This window comes from Anguilla anguilla, chromosome 19 (assembly GCF_013347855.1).
Source record: "Anguilla anguilla isolate fAngAng1 chromosome 19, fAngAng1.pri, whole genome shotgun sequence".
Lineage (NCBI taxonomy): Eukaryota > Metazoa > Chordata > Actinopteri > Anguilliformes > Anguillidae > Anguilla > Anguilla anguilla.
The window spans coordinates 8,661,215-8,683,804 of NC_049219.1; the positions used below are offsets into that span (position 1 = coordinate 8,661,215).

Genomic DNA, 22,590 nt, shown 5'->3' on the forward strand with positions numbered 1-22,590 from the left:
TTTTCGGTGCTTAAACAGTGATTAATGGCAGGTGCGCGGACAACCGGATACTCTGTCGCAAATGCGTTTTATGTCCACCGGAGGGAGCCCTATCCATTGACTAGTTCTCTCCAACTAGTCAATGGATTTTGACCAACCGTGACGCATTATTTGTATTTTTGAAAGCAGGGGATTTGTAGTCAATAAGTAGTTGTGATTGCTAAATCGGATCTGACGTTGGACTTCGAAAGGCCATGTGCTGCACAACAACAGTGCTCGACCGAAAGGTAAATACATGTTTTGTTGCAAACCAAAGTTAACTGTGTAATGGTTGCCAGCTAACTGGAACTTTACTTGGAAATACACTTCTCTTTGATGTCCGATGTTGTCCTTACATTGCATCAATAAATGAGTAAGCTAGCGAGCTGTGTAGATAACATTAACTAGATAGCCAACTAGCTACTTAACGTAAGCGAACTAGTTTGTTGTAAGCAGCCATGCCACTCCACTCCTGTTAATGTGGCTAATGTTTAATGCTTCTGGTCACGTCGTGAAGTATGCAAGTCTTTTGAGAGAGTTTTTTGTTTAAATCATTCTCGTTGTAAGCCACTGTCAGTTTAGCTAACTAAACATGATGGCAGGCATGTTTGCTTTCTCTGGCTGTCCCTCTAATTTATATAAATTGGATAGCAGGCATGTTTACAGTGATGCACTTCAGTTAGCAGCAATAGATAGCTGGTTTCCTTGGCTGAATTGATTGGTCTGATATTTTTGTGACTACAGCTTACAGTTAATGTACGGATTTGGCTAAATGTTGCATCTGTCGTGTCAGGCATTATTCCATCATTATGTTCCAGACTTTCCAGATTTCATACCGTCTTATTATTACTGTGGTCAAATATAAGTACTGTACGTATAGTGTATGTTGTACGTACAGTAGTGGTCACAACTGACAGCCCTGTTTCGTGCCTGGATGTAAATTGAATGGATGTGAAATTGTGCCATTTGTAGATATAGAGACTTGTGGATTGTTACATGAAATATTTATATATTTTATGAACTTGGTCTGATTGTGAGTATATATTGTTGTTATTTTCATTCAATGCCCAGGCCACATACTGCTGCAGAAAGGGTACTGTTTTGTTTGATGAATATGGTTGCGCACACACACACATACACAGAGTCTCTCCTCTCTCTTTCTCACCCACAGACAACACAGAAGACTCTTCTCACTCTCCCTCTCAAACACGCACACTCAGACACACACACACACACACACACACACACATACACGCAGAAGACTCTCCTCTGCCACATACGCACACACACAGACACATGTGCATTGCACACGCACAAACACAGACACACAGTCTCTCCTGTCTCTCACACGCACACGAACAACACAGACACACAGTCTCTTCTCTCTCTCCCACACGCACACACACATATATATGCAAACACACACACACAATCTCTCCTGTCTTTCTTTTTCTCTATCTCTCACATACACACGGTCTCTCTTTCTCTCATACACACACGCCATCTCTGCTCTCTCACGCACACACACACACACACACACACACACAATCTCCTGTCTCTCACACACATGCACACAGACACATATATATGCCCACACACACACATATACACAGTCTCTCTCTCTTTCTCTCATACACACACAGTCTCACCTCTCTCTAACACACAGACACTTATATATGCACACGTACACACACAACCTCTCCTCTCACACACACAATCTCTCCTCTCTCTCTCTCTCTCACACACACACGCACACACACACAAACAATTATATATACACACACACAGACACACAATCTTTTCTCTCTCTCTTTCACACACACACACACACACACACAAATATATATGCACCAGCACACACACAGACACATACATGCACAGTCTCTCCTCTCTCTTTATTCCTTTCTCACACACAGTTTCTTCTTTCTCTCTCACGCACACGTACATGTACACACACACACTGTCTCTCTCTCATATACACACACACAGTCTCTCCTGTCTCTCACACACTCACACACAGACACACACACACACAAACAAACACCCACACACATTCAACAGCTCACGTAGTGTGTAAATATCTGTCCTTGGTGGCCTACCTGTTTCAAGGCTGAGCTGTCGTTGCTTCTATTTCCACTTCAACAATAACAGCACTTATAGTTCAGCAGGGCAGCTCTAGCAGGGCAGACATTTGACAAACTGACTTGTAAGTAAAGGTGGCATGACAGTGCCATGTTAAAAGTCACTGAGCTCTTCACTACGATCCATTCTACTATCAATGTGCCTATGGGCCACCATCTTATATCCGTGTGGGGGAACGTGTACAATAGATACAGTCGTAAGGGTGTTGTGGTTTGTACACAGTCCCGGATTCACTGTCACCAGTTCTGCTAGCTCTCCTGTGCCTGGGGAGAGGAGGGGGGCCATGCAGCTCCCCTGTTCCATTAGGAGGGGGAGGGGGTGGGGGTAGTCTCTTGGTGGTGGTGGGGGCTTCTACAGGTGGCCATTTGGACAATTAGAATGTAGCGTGAAATGTGAGCTTTTCTCAGGAAGGCAGTTGGGGAGAAACATTTGGGGAGAGCTGCTTAATAGAGTCCTGGAAGCCATAGACATTTCTGTGTGAAATGATCTGCTCGTGTTCTTTATCAGAACAGATACTGACACTGAGCAAGTGCGTCTGAACAGAAAAAATCTGCATGTATTTGTCAGCCTTTAAAAAATAGACTTTCATGTTATGGTGGGGTTCTAATACTTGCTCTGCTGTAAGTCCATTTTTTGTCCAGCAGAGGGAGACAAATCATTCACCTGTAGCACCCTGAACTAATTCCACCAATGCAGTCTTTCCAACCATCTTTTAACAAGGATTGTTAATGCCTCTGTTTTCATTTACATAATGTATGTTCATATGTAACATATTTTGATTATATTTTATTTTAAACATTCCCCCCCTTTTTTTCTCTCCAGCTTGTCTGCAGAAGCAGGAAGTCCCCAAATGGAGGCACTGTGTAAGCATGAGTTTGGTTTTGTTTGTTTTTGTTTCTATGCACCACATTTGGCGTATATTAGTGTATTACTACTGCCAGTCTTACATACTGCTACCTTTCTGCAATCAAATGAGTTCATTTGATTGCGTAGTAGTATGTGGGACTGTCAGTAGTAATGCACTAATGGAGAGTGGGGCCCAGTCAAAAAAATTTTTTTTTTTACCTTCAGAAAATTTTGAAATTTGCAAAAAAATATTATAACCCCCCGTGTTGCATTCTCGGAATTTTCGGGGGGCCAGATTGCCTACCCCTCCACTCACACCACACACACCTCCCCCGCCCTTGGGGACCACCGACGTTGCTCAGGTGCGGTCTCGGGGAATCGAACCATCAACCTCTACCTCCTGAGGATCGGTCCAGCCCCCTACGCCACATACTCCTTCGCATTTGTCTTTCATTTTTTTGCGCATTTAAACAGAACAATGGACAAAAGCTGCACAAACTGAAAGGAGAGAGGGGGGATTGAACCCCAGACCTTGGCGCTGTGAAACAAGGACCATTCCTCTGTGCCACCGCAACTTTGACGTGTTTGCTTGTCTTTCTTGCAGTGAAATCAAGAAGCTGACTCCTCAGAAATGGAAAAGGGAGAGGAGGAATCAGGGCTCGAACCCTCAACCTCAGCATTCAAACCCCATGTCAATGCCACCACACCACCATCATGTCTGGGTTCTCAGTTGGTAATTTCCAGTGCTCTACAGAGACATTATCAATCGAATGAGACTTACAGATGAAGAGAGTCAAAAGGAGAGAGCTGGGCTCGAACTCTGTACCTCTGTAGCCAGAGGCGGAGACACTACCATTAAGCCACGGTGGGATTAACGAGTTTGGCGGTGATTTTTTGGATAGAAGAAGATGAGCCCAGAGGGACAAAAATAGGGAAGAGCTCTGAATTAACCGAATAACTCCGCATCCAAAGACGACAATTTTCACGACACAATTATCTTTGATATGGTTTTGGAGTCTCTGTGGGAGGAGGGGGCAGGGTTCAGGGTTCAGGGGGTGGGGGGAAAGGAGAGGGAGGGAAATTGAACTTGCATCCTTCTGCTTTGTGGAGCGAGGTCCTGTTCCCTGCACCACAGAGCTCATCAAGGTTTATACAGACATAAACAGGAAGAGGTCAGCCTTGAGTCACAGATCCAGAGCAGGTGCTCTCCCTCTTGAGCAGACAGGCAAGGCCAGACAAGAGAAGTCATCATGCTTATAACTTTAACACAAACACTTTCATTAAAAACTCGAATATGTGTTTGCATTCTTCTAGCTAAGGAATGCTTGTGCTGTTGTTATTTGTGTATTGAACAAGTGATTTGAAGTCCCATCCAATCAGATGATCTAATTACTGGGGTAAAGGTGCGCCTGCAGGTAATTAGTTGGTTTAAAATGATGCCTTTGAATGTTTTCCTTCACCGTGATTAAAATGAGATGGTTAAGCTAGCCGGTACTACATTTCTGAGAACACTGATCTCCTCTGCTTTCATGAAGTGCTGTGGATGTGTGCTGGGGACAGGGCTTGTAAATGCACATTATTTTTATTTAATGAAAGAACTCAGTGTATGTTCTGCAGTTTCATTAATCTTTGGAAGATGTGCTGTCATTGCTCAATAAAAAATACACAATAAGAACAGTTTTAATTTCAGTAGATATTTATTATTTTGAATTGTGCGCAGCATTAAAAATCTTCATACAAAAAATATTTTTGATCATAACGAAGGAGTGCAGAACTTTTTAAACCAGACTTGCTCTGCTGTAATGCCATTTTTTTCCAGCAGAGGGAAGCAAGCCCTTCACCTGTAGCTCCCTGCACCAATTCCACTCCAACGATTTCAACACAAGCATGTTTGGACTCCCCTGTAGAAGAAAGAGAAGTCCTAATTCTGAAACACCTTTCAATAACGTCTCTTTTCTGTATTTTTACATATTATATTAACATGTTCAACGGTCTCAGGCATGCCACACTCCCACATAGCCTATCTGTGGTTTCCTACCACCTATAAACATCGACTTAACCCACAGTGCCCCAACCTTAATCTTTTCTTTTTTTTTTTTTTTTTTTACTATGTTGATCCTTTTTTACAACATAAAGATATACAAACAACATCTAGTTAACTGCTTCCGATGACCTTTCCCACGTGCAGATTTAGAAAGCAGAAATAATACTTGTATGTCCGTCAGTAATTCTAAAGACTGAGCAAAAAATGTGTGTCTTAATCCAGTAATGTTTTCTCAGATTTATACTTTACCATAATGAATATAATAAAGGTGGTTTACAGAAGAATTTTCCCTCGTTGCAGTTTTGCCTTAATCGGGTTCAGCTCGGATTTTTAGTGTGCATGTATAACCGAGAGCTGAGTTTTTCTGCGCTTAAATGGTGATTAATGGCAGGTGCGCGGACAACAGGCTACCCTGTTGCGAGTGCGTTTTTTGTCCACAAGAGGGAGGAAAATCTATTGACTAGTACCCCTGCAATTATTCAGCCAGCCCATTCCTTAATTGGTTTACTACCCGTTTAATACAGATGCTCCCACTTAAATCCCACACCAATAAAAATGTGTGAAATGTCAGCACTGTATTTTAAAATGATAATACAAATTGTGGCTAATTTGGCTAAAAGAATCTGCCCCGGTGTCCCCCACAGATCCAGAGCAGGTGCTCTCCCTCTAAGGCAGAGGGAAGCAAACCCTTCCCTGCACTGATTCCACGGATGCACTCCCCCGTAAACTACACCTTCCTGTGAACAAAGTTGGGCTCACTTTAAACACGCATAACAAATAAATAAAACAAATGCAAAATCAAACCAAGATGACGATGACACCTATTGATTCGCTAACCTGGAGAAGTGGGAAGTGCAATACAACGAATTCATAATCAAACGAAGATATGTAAACAATCTACGTATTGCATGGACATGTTCTTTCATGTGCTGCTTTGATCGGCGTTTTGCTATAAAATAGTGACATAACGATTTCAACACAAGCATGTTTGGACTCCCCTGTAGAAGAAAGAAAAGTCCTAATTCTGAAACACCTTTCAATAATGTCTCTTTTCTGTATTTTTACGTATATTAACATGTTCAACGGTCTCAGGCATGCCACACTCCCACATAGCCTATCTGTGTTTTCCTACCACCTATAAACATCGATTTAACCCACAGTGCCACAGAAGAATTTTCCCTCGTTGCAGTATTGCCTTAATCGGGTTCAGCTCGGATTTTTAGTGTGCATTTGAAGGGAGACGAGAGCTGTTTTTCTGCGCTTAAATGGTGATTAATGGCAGGTGCGCAGACAAAAGGCTACTCTGTTGCGAGTGCGTTTTTTGTCCACAAGAGAGAGCCAAATCTATTGACTAGTGCCCTGCAATAATTCAGCCAGTGCATTCTTGCATGAGCTTTTCTGAAATACAAAAAACAAAGCAAAATACATTAACTTAGTTTCCTAAAATTGGGCGCAGCATTAAAATTGGTGTATCAATCCAGTAATGTTTTCTCAGATTCATACCTTTCCACAATTAAGATAATTAAAAAGCTGTTTACATAAGAACTTCCCTAGTTGGAGTATTGCCTTAATCGGGTTCAACTCTGATTTTAGTGTGCATGTATAGCCGAGATCTGCGTTTTTCTGCGCTTAAATGGTGATTAATGGCAGGTGAGCGGATGAGAGGCTACTCTGTTGCGAGTGCGTTTTTTTTCCACAAGAGAGAGCCAAATCTATTGACTTGTACCCTGCAATAATTCAGCCAGTGCATTCCTGCATCAGCTTTTCCTAGTCGTTTAATACAGATGCTCCGACTTAAACTTACATTTTTCCCATAGGGATTTAATTTTTTGCCGAAAATAAGGTCTGTGGTTAACGTAAGTCTAGGAGAGGTCCACGTTTTGTTCTACGAGATAAATTACAACCGTTATTATCACCACCGTGGATTTCTAAGCTGTTACGTGCTTTCAATAAGTAACTTGCTATATTTGTATTTTTGAAAGCATGGGATTTGTAGTCAATAAGTAGTTGTGACTGCTAAATCGGATCTGACGTTGGACTTCGAAAGGCCATGTGCTGCACAACAACAGTGCTCGACCGAAAGGTAAATACATGTTTTGTTGCAAACCAAAGTTAACTGTGTAATAGTTGCCAGCTAACTTGAACTTTACTTGGAAATACACTTCTCTTTGATATCCGATGTTGTCCTTACATTGTATCAATAAATGAGTAAGCTAGCGATCTGTGTAGATAACATTAACTAGATAGCCAACCAGCTACTTAACGTAAACAAAGTAGTTTGTTGTAAGCAGCCATGCCACTCCACTCCTGTTAATGTGGTTAATGTTTAATGCTTCTCGTCACGTCGTGAAGTATGCAAGTCTTTTGAGAGAGTTTTTTGTTTAAATCATTCTCGTTGTAAGCCACTGTCAGTTTAGCTAACTAAACATGATGGCAGGCATGTTTGCTTTCTCTGGCTGTCCCTCTAATTTATATAAATTGGATAGCAGGCATGTTTACAGTGATGCACTTCAGTTAGCAGCAATAGCTAGCTGGTTTCCTTGGCTGAATTGATTGGTCTGATATTTTTGTGACTACAGCTTACAGTTAATGTACGGATTTGGCTAAATGTTGCTTCTGTCGTGTCAGGCATTATTCCATCATTATGTTCCAGACTTTCCAGATTTCATACCGTCTTATTATTACTGTGGTCAAATATAAGTACTCTACGTATAGTGTATGTTGTACGTACAGTAGTGGTCACAACTGACAGCCCTGTTTCGTGCCTGGATGTAGATTGAATGGATGTGAAATTGTGTCATTTGTAGATATAGAGACTTGTGGATTGTTACATGAAATATTCATATATTTTATGAACTTGGTCTGATTGTGAGTATATATTGTTGTTATTTTCATTCAATGTCCAGGCCACATACTGCTGCAGAAAGGGTACTGTTTTGTTTGATGAATATGGTTGCGCACACACACACACGCACACATACAGAGTCTCTCCTCTCTCTTTCACACACACACACAACACAGAAGACTCTTCTCACTCTCCCTCTCAAACACGCACACTCAGACACACACACACACATACACGCAGAAGACTCTCCTCTGCCACATACACACACACACAGACACATGTGCATTGCACACGCACAAACACAGACACAGTCTCTCCTGTCTCTCACACGCACACGAACAACACAGACACACAGTCTCTTCTCTCTCTCCCACACGCACACACACATATATATGCAAACACACATACACAATCTCTCCTGTCTTTCTTTTTCTCTCTCTCTCACATACACTTCTCTCTTTCTCTCATACACACACGCCGTCTCTCCTCTCTCTGTCTCTCACGCACACACACACAGTCTCTCCTGTCTCTCTCACACACATGCACACAGACACATATATATGCCCACACACACACATATACACAGTCTCTCTCTCTTTCTCTCATACACACACAGTCTCACCTCTCTCTCACACAGACACTTATATATTCACACGTACACACACAACCTCTCCTCTCTCTCGCTCTCTCACACACACACACACACACATTTATATATACACACACACAGACACACAATCTTTTCTCTCTCTTTCACACATGCACACACGCACATATATGCACACACACACAAATATATATGCACCAGCACACACACAGACACATACATGCAGTCTCTCCTCTCTCTTTATTCCTTTCTCACAGTTTCTTCTTTCTCTCTCACGCACACGTACATGTACACACACACAATCTCTCCTGTCTTTCTTTTTCTCTCTCTCTCACATACACACAGTCTCTCTTTCTCTCATACACAGCATTAGGACGTTTCTTTATTCTACAGGGGAGTCCAAACATGCTTGTGTTGAAATCGTTATGTCACCATTGTATAGCAAAACGCCGATCAAAGCAGCACAGGAAAGAACATGTCCATGCATTACCATAATATGTAGATTGTTTACATCTTTGATTATGAATTCGTTGTATTGCACTTCCCATTTCTCCAGGTTAGCGAATCAATAGGTGTCACCGTAATCTTAATTTGATTTTGTATTTGTATTATTTATTTATTTATTATGCATGTTTAAACTGAGCCCAACTTTGTTTGCAGGAAGCTGTAGTTTACGGGGTGTGCATCAGTGGAATTGGTGCAGGGAGCTACAGGTGAAGGGTTTGCTTCCCTCTGCTGGACAAGAAATGGCATTACAGCAGAGCAAGTCGGGTTTAAAAAGTTCTGCACTCCTTCGTTATGATCAAAAATATCTTTTGTATGAAGATTTTAATGCTGCGCACAATTCAAAATAATAAATATCTACTGAAATTAAAACTGTTCTTATTGTGTATTTTTTATTGAGCAATGACAGCACATCTTTCAAAGATTAATGAAACTGCAGAACATACACTGAGTTATCTTTCATTAAATAAAAATAATGTGCATTTACAAGCCCTGTCCCCAGCACACATCCACAGCACTTTATGAAAGCAGAGGAGATCAGTGTTCTCAGAAATGTAGTACCGGCTAGCTTAACCATCTCATTTTTAATCACGGTGAAGGAAAACATTCAAAGGCATCATTTTAAACCAACTAATTACCTGCAGGCACACCTTTACCCCAGTAATTAGATCATCTGATTGGATGGGACTTCAAATCACTTGTTCAATACACAAATAAACACAGCACAAGCATTCCTTACATATAACAAAAGCTTCACAAAGTAGCTTACATACGATATGCTATGGGTTTATATTTCGCCACAGTCTCTTCTTCGTGTTTTAGGGACATAATTCTACGTGTTTTACATTTTAAAACACTTTAAAAGAAAGCAAACACATATTAGAGTTTTTAATGAAAGTGTTTGTGTTAAAGCTATACGCATGATGACTTCTCTTGTCTGGCCTTGCCTGTCTGCTCAAGAGGGAGAGCACCTGCTCTGGATCTGTGACTCAAGGCTGACCTCTTCCTGTTTATGTCTGTATAAACCTTGATGAGCTCTGTGGTGCAGGGAACAGGACCTCGCTCCACAAAGCAGAAGGATGCAAGTTCAATTTCCCTCCCTCTCCTTTCCCCCCACCCCCTGAACCCTGCCCCCTCCTCCCACAGAGACTCCAAAACCATATCAAAGATAATAGTGTTGTGAAAATTGTCTTCTTTGGATGCGGGGTTATTCGGTTAATTCAGAGCTCTTCCCTATTTTTGTCCCTCTGGGCTCATCTTCTTCTATCCAAAAAATCACCGCCGAACTCGTTAATCCCACCGTGGCTTAATGGTAGTGTCTCCGCCTCTGGCTACAGAGGTACAGAGTTCGAGCCCAGCTCTCTCCTCTTGACTCTCTTCATCTATAAATCTCATCCGATTGATAATGTCTCTGTAGAGCACTGGAAACTACCGACTGAGAACCCGGACATGATGGTGGTGTGGTGGCATTGACATGGGGTTTGAATGCGGAGGTTGAGGGTTCGAGCCCCGATTCCTCCTCTTCCCTTTTCCATTTCTGAGGAGTCAGCTTCTTGATTTCACTGCAAGAAAGACAAGCAAACCCGTCAAAGTTACGGTGGCACAGAGGAATGGTCCTTGTTTCACAGCGCCAAGGTCTGGGGTTCAATCCCCCCTCTCTCCTTTCAGTTTGTGCAGCTTTTGTCCATTGTTCTGTTTAAATGCGCAAAAAAATGAGCAACAAATGCGAAGGAGTATGTGGCGTAGGGGGCTGAACTGATCCTCAGGAGGTAGAGGTTGATGGTTCGATTCCCCGAGACCGCACCTGAGCAACGTTGGTGGTCCCCAAGGGTGGGGGAGGTGTGTGTGTGGTGTGAGTGGAGGGGTAGGCAATCTGGCCCCCCGAAAATTCCGAGAATACACCACGGGGGTTATAATATTTTTTTGCAAATTTCAAAATTTTCTGAAGGTAAAAAAAAAAAAAAATTTTGACTGGGCCCCACTCTCCATTAGTGCATTACTACTGACAGTCCCACATACTACTACGCAATCAAATGAACTCATTTGATTGCAGAAAGGTAGCAGTATGTAAGACTGGCAGTAGTAATACACTAATATACACCAAATGTGGTGCATAGAAACAAAAACAAACAAAAACAAACTCATGCTTACACAGTGCCTCCATTTGGGGACTTCCTGCTTCTGCAGACAAGCTGGAGAGAAAAAAGGGGGGGGAATGTTTAAAATAAAATATAATCAAAATATGTTACATATGAACATACATTATGTACATGAAAACAGAGGCATTAACAATCCTTGTTAAAAGATGGTTGGAAAGACTGCATTGGTGGAATTAGTTCAGGGTGCTACAGGTGAATGATTTGTCTCCCTCTGCTGGACAAAAAATGGACTTACAGCAGAGCAAGTATTAGAACCCCACCATAACATGAAAGTCTATTTTTTAAAGGCTGACAAATACATGCAGATTTTTTCTGTTCAGACACACTTGCTCAGTGTCAGTATCTGTTCTGATAAAGAACACGAGCAGATCATTTCACACAGAAATGTCTATGGCTTCCAGGACTCTATTAAGCAGCTCTCCCCAAATGTTTCTCCCCAACTGCCTTCCTGAGAAAAGCTCACGTTTCACGCTACATTCTAATTGTCCAAATGGCCACCTGTAGAAGCCCCCACCACCACCAAGAGACTACCCCCACCCCCTCCCCCTCCTAATGGGACAGGGGAGCTGCATGGCCCCCCTCCTCTCCCCAGGCACAGGAGAGCTAGCAGAACTGGTGACAGTGAATCCGGGACTGTGTACAAACCACAACACCCTTACGACTGTATCTATTGTACATGTTCCCCCACACGGATATAAGATGGTGGCCCATAGGCACATTGGCAGTAGAATGGATCGTAGTGAAGAGCTCAGTGACTTTTAACATGGCACTGTCATGCCACCTTTACTTACAAGTCAGTTTGTCAAATGTTGGCCCTGCTAGAGCTGCCCTGCTGAACTATAAGTGCTATTATTGTTGAAGTGGAAATAGAAGCAACAACAGTTCAGCCTTGAAACAGGTAGGCCACCAAGGACAGATATTTACACGCTACGTGAGCTGTTGAGTGTGTGTGGGTGTTTGTTTGTGTGTGTGTCTGTGTGTGAGTGTGTGAGAGACAGGAGAGACTGTGTGTGTGTATGTGGGTGTATGAGAGAGAGACAGTGTGTGTGTGTACATGTACGTGTGCGTGAGAGAGAAAGAAGAAACTGTGTGTGAGAAAGGAATAAAGAGAGAGGAGAGACTGTGCATGTATGTGTCTGTGAGTGTGCTGGTGCATATATATTTGTGTGTGTGTGTGCGTGTGTGAAAGAGAGAGAGAAAAGACTGTGTGTCTGTGTGTGTGTATATATAAATGTTTGTGTGTGTGTGCATGTGTGTGTGTGAGAGAGAGAGAGAGAGAGAGAGAGAGAGAGGAGAGATTGTGTGTGTGAGAGGAGAGGTTGTGTGTGTACGTGTGCATATATAAGTGCCTGTGTGTTAGAGAGAGGTGAGACTGTGTGTGTATGAGAGAAAGAGAGAGAGACTGTGTATATGTGTGTGTGTGGGCATGTGTGTGAGAGAGACAGGAGAGACTGTGTGTGTGTGTGTGTGTGTGTGTGTGTGTGCATGAGAGACAGAGAGAGGAGAGACGGCGTGTGTGTATGAGAGAAAGAGAGACTGTGTTTATGTGAGAGAGAGAAAAAGAAAGACAGGAGAGATTGTTTGTGTGTGTTTGCATATATATGTGTGTGTGCGTGTGGGAGAGAGAGAAGAGACTGTGTGTCTGTGTTGTTCGTGTGCGTGTGAGAGACAGAAGAGACTGTGTGTCTGTGTTTGTGCGTGTGCAATGCACATGTGTCTGTGTGTGTGCGTATGTGGCAGAGGAGAGTCTTCTGCGTGTATGTGTGTGTGTGTGTGTGTGTGTGTCTGAGTGTGCGTGTTTGAGAGGGAGAGTGAGAAGAGTCTTCTGTGTTGTGTGTGTGTGAAAGAGAGAGGAGAGACTCTGTGTATGTGTGTGTGTGCGCAACCATATTCATCAAACAAAACAGTACCCTTTCAGCAGCAGTATGTGGCCTGGGCATTGAATGAAAATAACAACAATATATACTCACAATCAGACCAAGTTCATAAAATATATAAATATTTCATGTAACAATCCACAAGTCTCTATATCTACAAATGGCACAATTTCACATCCATTCAATCTACATCCAGGCACGAAACAGGGCTGTCAGTTGTGACCACTACTGTACGTACAACATACACTATACGTACAGTACTTATATTTGACCACAGTAATAATAAGACGGTATGAAATCTGGAAAGTCTGGAACATAATGATGGAATAATGCCTGACACGACAGATGCAATCCGTACATTAACTGTAAGCTGTAGTCACAAAAATATCAGACCAATCAATTCAGCCAAGGAAACCAGCTAGCTATTGCTGCTAACTGAAGTGCATCACTGTAAACATGCCTGCTATCCAATTTATATAAATTAGAGGGACAGCCAGAGAAAGCAAACATGCCTGCCATCATGTTTAGTTAGCTAAACTGACAGTGGCTTACAACGAGAATGCTTTAAACAAAAAACTCTCTCAAAAGACTTGCATACTTCACGACGTGACCAGAAGCATTAAACATTAGCCACATTAACAGGAGTGGAGTGGCATGGCTGCTTACAACAAAGTACTTTGCTTACGTTAAGTAGCTGGTTGGCTATCTAGTTAATGTTATCTACACAGCTCGCTAGCTTACTCATTTATTGATGCAATGTAAGGACAACATCGGACATCAAAGAGAAGTGTATTTCCAAGTAAAGTTCAAGTTAGCTGGCAACCATTACACAGTTAACTTTGGTTTGCAATAAAACATGTATTTACCTTCCGGTCGAGCACTGTTGTTGTGCAGCACATGGCCTTTCGAAGTCCAACGTCAGATCCGATTTAGCAATCACAACTACTTACTGACTACAAATCCCATGCTTTCAAAAATACAAATAATGCGTCACGGTTGGTCAAAACGTAATCAATCGAATAAAGGGGACAATGGTCATTTCTTAGGTTCTCTGTACATTTTATGGACTGGAGCTACATTGCGCATTCCGCAAAATGTTTACCTCATCGTTAAACGTATGAATCTTTTTGTAAAATGTCGTTTAATTTCATTTTCAGGAGGCCTTCATCTTATAAATTTATAGAAAAATAAAGCAATGTAAGTGGTCCATTTTCCATGACAACAAATAATTGTGCAGAACGTTTGTGTGTATTAATTTAATTAATTAAATAGTAATTCGTTTCAATATAGCAACTTACTTATTAAAAGCACGTAACAGCTTAGAAATCTACCGTGGTGATAATAATGGTTGTAGTTTATCTCGTAGAACAAAACGTGGACCTCTCCTAGACTTACGTTAACCACACACCTTATTTACGGCAAAAAAAAATTAAATCCCTATGGGAAAAATGTAAGTTTAAATCGGAGCATCTGTATTAAACGACTAGGAAAAGCTCCTGCAGGAATGCACTGGCTGAATTATTGCAGCGTACAAGTCAATAGATTTGGCTCCCTCTTGTGGGAAAAAAACGCACTCGCAACAGAGTAGCCTCTCATCCGCTCACCGGCCATAAATCACAATTTAAGCGCAGAAAAACGCAGATCTCGGCTATACATGCACACTTAAATCAGAGTTGAATCCGATTAAGGCAATACTCCAACTAGGGAAGTTCTTATGTAAACAGCTTTTTGATTATCTTAATTGTGGAAAGGTATGAATCTGAGAAAACATTACTGGATTGATACACCAAATTTAATGCTGCGCCCAATTTTAGGAAACTAAGTTAATGTATTTTGCTTTGTTTTTTGTATTTCAGAAAAGCTCATGCAGGAATGCGCTGGCTGAATTATTGCAGGGTACTAGTCAATAGATTTGCCTCTCTCTTGTGGACAAAAAACGCACTCGCAACAGAGTGCCTTTTTTTCTGCGCACCTGCCATTAATCACCATTTGAGCGCAGAAAAACAGTTCTCGGCTCCCTTCAAATGCACACTAAAAATCCGAGCTGAACCCGATTAAGGCAATACTGCAACGAGGGAAAATTCTTCTGTGTACCACTTTTATTATATTCATTATGGTAAAGTATCAATCTGAGAACATTACTGGGTTAAGACGCCAAGATTTTTGCTCAGTCCTTAGAACTACTGACGGACATAGAAGTATTATTTCGCCTTTCTAAAACTGCGCGTGCGAAAGATCACAGGAAGCAGTCAACTAGATGTTGTTTGTATATCTTTATGTCGGAAGAAAGGATCAAATGAGTTAAAAAAATATTAAGGTTGGGGCACTGTGGGTTAAATCGATGTTTACAGGTGGTAGGAAAACACAGCCTATGTGGGAGTGTGGCATGCCTGAGACCGTTGAACATGTTAATATACGTAAACATACAGAAAAGAGACGTTATTGAAAGGTGTTTCAGAATTAGGACTTTTCTTTCTTCTACAGGGGAGTCCAAACATGCTTGTGTTGAAATCGTTATGTCACTATTGTATAGCAAAACGCCGATCAAAGCAGCACAGGAAAGAACATGTCCATGCAATACGGAGATTGTTTACATATCTTCGTTTGATTATGAATTCGTTGTATTGCACTTCCCACTTCTCCAGGTTAGCGAATCAATAGGCGTCGGTGTCATCTTGATTTGATTTTGCATTTGTTTTATTTATTTGTTATGCGTGTTTAAAGTGAGCCCAACTTTGTTCACAGGAAGGTGTAGTTTACGGGGGAGTGCATCCGTGGAATCAGTGCAGGGAAGGGTTTGCTTCCCTCTGCCTTAGAGGGAGAGCACCTGCTCTGGATCTGTGGGGGACATCGGGGCAGATTCTTTTAGCCAAATTACCCACAATTTGTATTATCATTTTAAAATACAGTGCTGACATTTCACACTTTTATTGGTGTGGGAGCATCTGTATTAAACGGGTAGTAAACCAATTAAGGAATGGACCTGCTGAATACTTGCAGGGGTACTAGTCAATAGATTTTCCTCCCTCTTGTGGACAAAAAACGCACTCGCAACAGGGTAGCCTGTTGTCCGCGCACCTGTCATTAATCACCATTTAAGCGCAGAAAAACTCAGCTCTCGGCTATACATGCACACTAAAAATCCGAGCTGAACCCGATTAAGGCAAAACTGCAACGAGAGAAAATTGTTCTGTAAACCACCTTTATTATATTCATTATGGTATAAGTATAAATCTGAGAAAACATTACTGGATTAAGACACAAATATTTTGCTCAGTCCTTAGAATTACTGACGGACATACAAGTATTATTTCTGCTTTCTAAATCTGCACGTGGGAAAGGTCATCGAAAGCAGTTAACTAGATGTTGTTTGTATATCTTTATTTCGTAAAAAAGGATCAACACAGTAAAAAAAAGAAAAAAAAAAGAAAAGATTAAGGTTGGGGCACTGTGGGTTAAGTCGATGTTTATAGGTGGTAGGAAACCACAGAGGCTATGTGGGAGTGTGGCATGCCTGAGACCGTTGAACATGTTAATATAATATGTAAAAATACAGAAAAGAGACGTTATTGAAAGGTGTTTCAGAATTAGGACTTCTCTTTCTTCTACAGGGGAGTCCAAACATGCTTGTGTTTAAATCGTTGGAGTGGAATTGGTGCAGGGAGCTACAGGTGAAGGGCTTGCTTCCCTCTGCTGGAAAAAAAATGGCATTACAGCAGAGCAAGTCTGGTTTAAAAAGTTCTGCACTCCTTCGTTATGATCAAAAATATTTTTTGTATGAAGATTTTTAATGCTGCGCACAATTCAAAATAATAAATATCTACTGAAATTAAAACTGTTCTTATTGTGTATTTTTTATTGAGCAATGACAGCACATCTTTCAAAGATTAATGAAACTGCAGAACATACACTGAGTTATCTTTCATTAAATAAAAATAATGTGCATTTACAAGCCCTGTCCCCAGCACACATCCACAGCACTTCATGAAAGCAGAGGAGATCAGTGTTCTCAGAAATGTAGTACCGGCTAGCTTAACCATCTCATTTTAATCACGGTGAAGGAAAACATTCAAAGGCATCATTTTAAACCAACTAATTACCTGCAGGCACACCTTTACCCCAGTAATTAGATCATCTGATTGGATGGGACTTCAAATAACAACAGCACAAGCATTCCTTACATATAACAAAAGCTTCACAAAGTAGCTTACATACGATATGCTGTGGGTTTATATTTCGCCACAGTCTCTTCTTCGTGTTTTAGGGACATAATTCTACGTGTTTTACATTTTAAAACACTTTAAAAGAAAGCAAACACATATTAGAGTTTTTAATGAAAGTGTTTGTGTTAAAGCTATACGCATGATGACTTCTCTTGTCTGGCCTTGCCTGTCTGCTCAAGAGGGAGAGCACCTGCTCTGGATCTGTGACTCAAGGCTGACCTCTTCCTGTTTATGTCTGTATAAACCTTGATGAGCTCTGTGGTGCAGGGAACAGGACCTCGCTCCACAAAGCAGAAGGATGCAAGTTCAATTTCCCTCCCTCTCCTTTCCCCCCACCCCCTGAACCCTGCCCCCTCCTCCCACAGAGACTCCAAAACCATATCAAAGATAATAGTGTTGTGAAAATTGTCGTCTTTGGATGCGGGGTTATTCGGTTAATTCAGAGCTCTTCCCTATTTTTGTCCCTCTGGGCTCATCTTCTTCTATCCAAAAAATCACCGCCGAACTCGTTAATCCCACCGTGGCTTAATGGTAGTGTCTCCGCCTCTGGCTACAGAGGTACAGAGTTCGAGCCCAGCTCTCTCCTCTTGACTCTCTTCATCTATAAATCTCATCCGATTGATAATGTCTCTGTAGAGCACTGGAAACTACCGACTGAGAACCCGGACATGATGGTGGTGTGGTGGCATTGACATGGGGTTTGAATGTGGAGGTTGAGGGTTCGAGCCCCGATTCCTCCTCTTCCCTTTTCCATTTCTGAGGAGTCAGCTTCTTGATTTCACTGCAAGAAAGACAAGCAAACCCGTCAAAGTTACGGTGGCACAGAGGAATGGTCCTTGTTTCACAGCGCCAAGGTCTGGGGTTCAATCCCCCCTCTCTCCTTTCAGTTTGTGCAGCTTTTGTCCATTGTTCTGTTTAAATGCGCAAAAAAATGAGCAACAAATGCGAAGGAGTATGTGGCGTAGGGGGCTGAACCGATCCTCAGGAGGTAGAGGTTGATGGTTCGATTCCCCGAGACCGCACCTGAGCAACGTTGGTGGTCCCCAAGGGTGGGGGAGGTGTGTGTGTGGTGTGAGTGGAGGGGTAGGCAATCTGGCCCCCCAAAAATTCCGAGAATACACCACGGGGGTTATAATATTTTTTTGCAAATTTCAAAATTTTCTGAAGGTAAAAAAAAAAAAAATTTTGACTGGGCCCCACTCTCCATTAGTGCATTACTACTGACAGTCCCACATACTACTACGCAATCAAATGAACTCATTTGATTGCAGAAAGGTAGCAGTATGTAAGACTGGCAGTAGTAATACACTAATATACACCAAATGTGGTGCATAGAAACAAAAACAAACAAAAACAAACTCATGCTTACACAGTGCCTCCATTTGGGGACTTCCTGCTTCTGCAGACAAGCTGGAGAGAAAAAAGGGGGGGGAATGTTTAAAATAAAATATAATCAAAATATGTTACATATGAACATACATTATGTACATGAAAACAGAGGCATTAACAATCCTTGTTAAAAGATGGTTGGAAAGACTGCATTGGTGGAATTAGTTCAGGGTGCTACAGGTGAATGATTTGTCTCCCTCTGCTGGACAAAAAATGGACTTACAGCAGAGCAAGTATTAGAACCCCACCATAACATGAAAGTCTATTTTTTAAAGGCTGACAAATACATGCAGATTTTTTCTGTTCAGACACACTTGCTCAGTGTCAGTATCTGTTCTGATAAAGAACACGAGCAGATCATTTCACACAGAAATGTCTATGGCTTCCAGGACTCTATTAAGCAGCTCTCCCCAAATGTTTCTCCCCAACTGCCTTCCTGAGAAAAGCTCACGTTTCACGCTACATTCTAATTGTCCAAATGGCCACCTGTAGAAGCCCCCACCACCACCAAGAGACTACCCCCACCCCCTCCCCCTCCTAATGGGACAGGGGAGCTGCATGGCCCCCCACCACTCCCCAGGCACAGGAGAGCTAGCAGAACTGGTGACAGTGAATCCGGGACTGTGTACAAACCACAACACCCTTACGACTGTATCTATTGTACATGTTCCCCCACACGGATATAAGATGGTGGCCCATAGGCACATTGGCAGTAGAATGGATCGTAGTGAAGAGCTCAGTGACTTTTAACATGGCACTGTCATGCCACCTTTACTTACAAGTCAGTTTGTCAAATGTTGGCCCTGCTAGAGCTGCCCTGCTGAACTATAAGTGCTATTATTGTTGAAGTGGAAATAGAAGCAACAACAGTTCAGCCTTGAAACAGGTAGGCCACCAAGGACAGATATTTACACGCTACGTGAGCTGTTGAGTGTGTGTGGGTGTTTGTTTGTGTGTGTGTCTGTGTGTGAGTGTGTGAGAGACAGCAGAGACTGTGTGTGTGTATGTGGGTGTATGAGAGAGAGACAGTGTGTGTGTGTACATGTACGTGTGCGTGAGAGAGAAAGAAGAAACTGTGTGTGAGAAAGGAATAAAGAGAGAGGAGAGACTGTGCATGTATGTGTCTGTGAGTGTGCTGGTGCATATATATTTGTGTGTGTGTGTGCGTGTGTGAAAGAGAGAGAGAAAAGACTGTGTGTCTGTGTGTGTGTATATATAAATGTTTGTGTGTGTGTGCATGTGTGTGTGTGAGAGAGAGAGAGAGAGAGAGAGAGAGAGAGGAGAGATTGTGTGTGTGAGAGGAGAGGTTGTGTGTGTACGTGTGCATATATAAGTGCCTGTGTGTTAGAGAGAGGTGAGACTGTGTGTGTATGAGAGAAAGAGAGAGAGACTGTGTATATGTGTGTGTGTGGGCATGTGTGTGAGAGAGACAGGAGAGACTGTGTGTGTGTGTGTGTGTGTGTGTGTGTGTGTGCATGAGAGACAGAGAGAGAGGAGAGACGGCGTGTGTGTATGAGAGAAAGAGAGACTGTGTTTATGTGAGAGAGAGAAAAAGAAAGACAGGAGAGATTGTTTGTGTGTGTTTGCATATATATGTGTGTGTGCGTGTGGGAGAGAGAGAAGAGACTGTGTGTCTGTGTTGTTCGTGTGCGTGTGAGAGACAGGAGAGACTGTGTGTCTGTGTTTGTGCGTGTGCAATGCACATGTGTCTGTGTGTGTGCGTATGTGGCAGAGGAGAGTCTTCTGCGTGTATGTGTGTGTGTGTGTGTGTGTGTGTCTGAGTGTGCGTGTTTGAGAGGGAGAGTGAGAAGAGTCTTCTGTGTTGTGTGTGTGTGAAAGAGAGAGGAGAGACTCTGTGTATGTGTGTGTGTGCGCAACCATATTCATCAAACAAAACAGTACCCTTTCAGCAGCAGTATGTGGCCTGGGCATTGAATGAAAATAACAACAATATATACTCACAATCAGACCAAGTTCATAAAATATATAAATATTTCATGTAACAATCCACAAGTCTCTATATCTACAAATGGCACAATTTCACATCCATTCAATCTACATCCAGGCACGAAACAGGGCTGTCAGTTGTGACCACTACTGTACGTACAACATACACTATACGTACAGTACTTATATTTGACCACAGTAATAATAAGACGGTATGAAATCTGGAAAGTCTGGAACATAATGATGGAATAATGCCTGACACGACAGATGCAATCCGTACATTAACTGTAAGCTGTAGTCACAAAAATATCAGACCAATCAATTCAGCCAAGGAAACCAGCTAGCTATTGCTGCTAACTGAAGTGCATCACTGTAAACATGCCTGCTATCCAATTTATATAAATTAGAGGGACAGCCAGAGAAAGCAAACATGCCTGCCATCATGTTTAGTTAGCTAAACTGACAGTGGCTTACAACGAGAATGCTTTAAACAAAAAACTCTCTCAAAAGACTTGCATACTTCACGACGTGACCAGAAGCATTAAACATTAGCCACGTTAACAGGAGTGGAGTGGCATGGCTGCTTACAACAAACTACTTTGCTTACGTTAAGTAGCTGGTTGGCTATCTAGTTAATGTTATCTACACAGCTCGCTAGCTTACTCATTTATTGATGCAATGTAAGGACAACATCGGACATCAAAGAGAAGTGTATTTCCAAGTAAAGTTCAAGTTAGCTGGCAACCATTACACAGTTAACTTTGGTTTGCAACAAAACATGTATTTACCTTCCGGTCGAGCACTGTTGTTGTGCAGCACATGGCCTTTCGAAGTCCAACGTCAGATCCGATTTAGCAGTCACAACTACTTACTGACTACAAATCCCATGCTTTCAAAAATACAAATAATGCGTCACGGTTGGTCAAAACGTAATCAATCGAATAAAGGGGACAATGGTCATTTCTTAGGTTCTCTGTACATTTTATGGACTGGAGCTACATTGCGCATTCCGCAAAATGTTTACCTCATCGTTAAACGTAATCTTTTTGTAAAATGTCGTTTAATTTCATTTTCAGGAGGCCTTCATCTTATAAATTTATAGAAAAATAAAGCAATGTAAGTGGTCCATTTTCCATGACAACAAATAATTGTGCAGAACGTTTGTGTGTATTAATTTAATTAATTAAATAGTAATTCGTTTCAATATAGCAACTTACTTATTAAAAGCACGTAACAGCTTAGAAATCTACCGTGGTGATAATAATGGTTGTAGTTTATCTCGTAGAACAAAACGTGGACCTCTCCTAGACTTACGTTAACCACACACCTTATTTACGGCAAAAAAAAATTAAATCCCTATGGGAAAAATGTAAGTTTAAATCGGAGCATCTGTATTAAACGACTAGGAAAAGCTCCTGCAGGAATGCACTGGCTGAATTATTGCAGCGTACAAGTCAATAGATTTGGCTCCCTCTTGTGGGAAAAAAACGCACTCGCAACAGAGTAGCCTCTCATCCGCTCACCGGCCATAAATCACAATTTAAGCGCAGAAAAACGCAGATCTCGGCTATACATGCACACTTAAATCAGAGTTGAACCCGATTAAGGCAATACTCCAACTAGGGAAGTTCTTATGTAAACAGCTTTTTGATTATCTTAATTGTGGAAAGGTATGAATCTGAGAAAACATTACTGGATTGATACACCAAATTTAATGCTGCGCCCAATTTTAGGAAACTAAGTTAATGTATTTTGCTTTGTTTTTTGTATTTCAGAATAAAATAACACTTTATAGTTTTTAATTATTTAAGTTTTTGCGTTTAAAGCTATTAGCACGATGACTCCATTCTTTATCTTGTCTCGCCTTGCTTAAGAGGAAGAGCACCTGCTCTGGGTCTGTGGGGGACATCAGGGCAGATCCTTTTGGCCAAGTTACCCACATTTTGTATTATCATTTTAAAATACAGTGCTATTGTATGGCATTTCATA

At 41.7% G+C, this 22,590-nt stretch overlaps 1 protein-coding gene and 4 long non-coding RNA genes across 11 annotated transcripts in view; 2 read left to right on the top strand and 3 right to left on the bottom strand.

Annotated features, from left to right (window-relative positions):
* Positions 1–58: 58 nt before the first annotated feature.
* On the top strand, positions 59–5,328 carry LOC118219333. 2 transcript variants are annotated; one of them, XR_004763706.1, is made up of 4 exons: positions 59–266; positions 2,983–3,023; positions 3,611–3,739; positions 4,826–5,328. It is a non-coding gene; the product is annotated as an uncharacterized LOC118219333 (long non-coding RNA). The 2 variants fall into 2 exon arrangements; XR_004763705.1 differs by having other exon boundaries at positions 3,611–5,322.
* LOC118219344 lies at positions 4,815–6,260 on the bottom strand. The gene is made up of 3 exons (XR_004763726.1): positions 6,209–6,260; positions 5,300–6,048; positions 4,815–4,907 (listed from the first exon to the last, which is right to left on the bottom strand). It is a non-coding gene; the product is annotated as an uncharacterized LOC118219344 (long non-coding RNA).
* Positions 6,261–6,400: 140 nt separating this feature from the next.
* LOC118219352 lies at positions 6,401–9,242 on the top strand. Of its 2 annotated transcripts, XR_004763738.1 has the most exons (3): positions 6,401–6,700; positions 7,033–7,133; positions 9,163–9,242. It is a non-coding gene; the product is annotated as an uncharacterized LOC118219352 (long non-coding RNA). The 2 variants fall into 2 exon arrangements; XR_004763737.1 differs by having other exon boundaries at positions 6,416–7,133.
* A 1,015-nt stretch (positions 9,243–10,257) lies between these two features.
* LOC118219329 lies at positions 10,258–13,898 on the bottom strand. Its single transcript, XR_004763700.1, has 3 exons — positions 13,784–13,898; positions 11,158–11,198; positions 10,258–10,568 (listed from the first exon to the last, which is right to left on the bottom strand). It is a non-coding gene; the product is annotated as an uncharacterized LOC118219329 (long non-coding RNA).
* Positions 13,899–16,878: 2,980 nt separating this feature from the next.
* The window catches only part of pus7l (pseudouridine synthase 7 like), a 53,597-nt gene continuing 47,885 nt past the window's right edge, over positions 16,879–22,590 (bottom strand). For all 5 annotated transcript variants that reach the window (XM_035402307.1, XM_035402309.1, XM_035402304.1 and 2 more), the window contains 2 exons: positions 18,635–18,675; positions 16,879–18,046 (listed from right to left, as the gene is read on the bottom strand). The gene's annotated coding sequence lies outside the window, so the exon portion shown is untranslated. The remainder of the gene's footprint in view (positions 18,047–18,634; positions 18,676–22,590) is intronic.